Source organism: Calidris pugnax, unplaced genomic scaffold, assembly GCF_001431845.1.
Source record: "Calidris pugnax isolate Ruff unplaced genomic scaffold, ASM143184v1 scaffold196, whole genome shotgun sequence".
Taxonomy (NCBI): domain Eukaryota; kingdom Metazoa; phylum Chordata; class Aves; order Charadriiformes; family Scolopacidae; genus Calidris; species Calidris pugnax.
The window spans coordinates 4,950,405-4,951,877 of record NW_015091042.1 but is presented as its reverse complement, the minus strand read 5'-3'; positions in this window follow the sequence as shown (position 1 = coordinate 4,951,877).

Sequence of the window (1,473 nt, the reverse complement as noted above, 5' to 3'; positions counted from 1 at the left end):
CTGCTCCTGCGTAGCATGCTCCAGGTATCCCCCTAGTGCAACCTCTCTGGGGTAGGGATGTCCCGCAGGTCCTTCACAGGAGACATCTGCTGACCTGGATGCCTACCACAGCAGTGGATCCTAGGGGTGGGATACCAGGCAAGCCTTTAAATATCTGCAGTGAAAAAGGAGCCTCTTACAAAATGACTCTGTTGATGTGATGAGTCTTATCTGTATGACTTCTGCAAGAAGTTCAACACCAGGCAACGAGGTGAGGAGGGCTGCAGAGACGCCCACGGTGTCTCACCAGAAACAGAGGAGGGGGTCCAATGGGCACCTCAGAGTGGGAGGGACACTGACAAAACCCTTCTGAGTAGCACCAAGCCAAGAGCACGTCGCAATAGTTGTTCCTGGTGTAAGGGGAGGAAAAACCCTCCAAAGGTACACCCTGGTGACCAACGAGGTCAGGAACATGTCAGAGCCCAGGGCAGCATCACTGCAGTAGTATCTTTAAGGTCCCTTCCAACACAAACCATCCTATGATTCTACGACAGAAAAGCTGAAGGAATAAAGGAGAGAACTGCCCACCACAGCCTCCCTGTCACCACTGCTCATCCCCTGCTTTGCCTCCAGGGCATCCTTCAGCTCAGAGGTTTGTACCCAGCTCCCTGCAGAGGTGCTGGTCCAGAGGGGCAAGTTCCCCAACTGGGGGCACAGCCCAGGCACCCCCCAAACACAGCAGGAAGCACCTGGGCTCCATCAGAGTCACTGCAAGTGACCCCTTGCCGGGAAGGAAGCGGCAGCAGCCACATTTTCAGGCACTTCCCCATCACCTCTGCTCACTCCCTCTGCCTCAACGTATCAACAACAGTGACAGCGTGGTTTTAAATCTCTCCAAAGGAATCAGCTTAATCAAATACCTGCAGGAAACATAACTTGTTCCACCCTGTGAAATGCCCTCCACCTGTGAGCGCAGGGTCAGGTCTAAACACAGACCAGCTGTGGTCCTTCCACAGCCCCGTGTCCCAGCTGGGGAGAAAGCTCCCTGCTGCAGCTCCACCATCCACAGCCTGGAGACAGGCTGGGAGAAGCAGCCACCCAACGTGCCATCTATCACCCTGGACACCATCTGACTCAGAAAGCTCCCTGCCGCAGCTCCACCATCCACGGCCTGGAGACAGGCTGGGAGAAGCAGCCACCCAACGTGTCATCTATCACCCTGGACACCATCTGACTCAGCAGCAGTGGTGTTTGAGCCCAGCACTGTCTCCTCAGGGACAGACATTCCTCTGGGGCTGCGTAACCTCCCGGCCCCGCTCCGCACGGGGTGATTATCGGCTCACGGTGGAACAACGCCAAAGCCTATCCTGGCCCGTGAGCAGGCAGGCAAACCTTATGCCAGAGAATCCCAACAATGCTGCAAATCTTCAAAGAAAGATGATAAAAATAGAAAGAGGCTTTTGCTTCTTATCTTCTTCAGCACTACTAAGCACA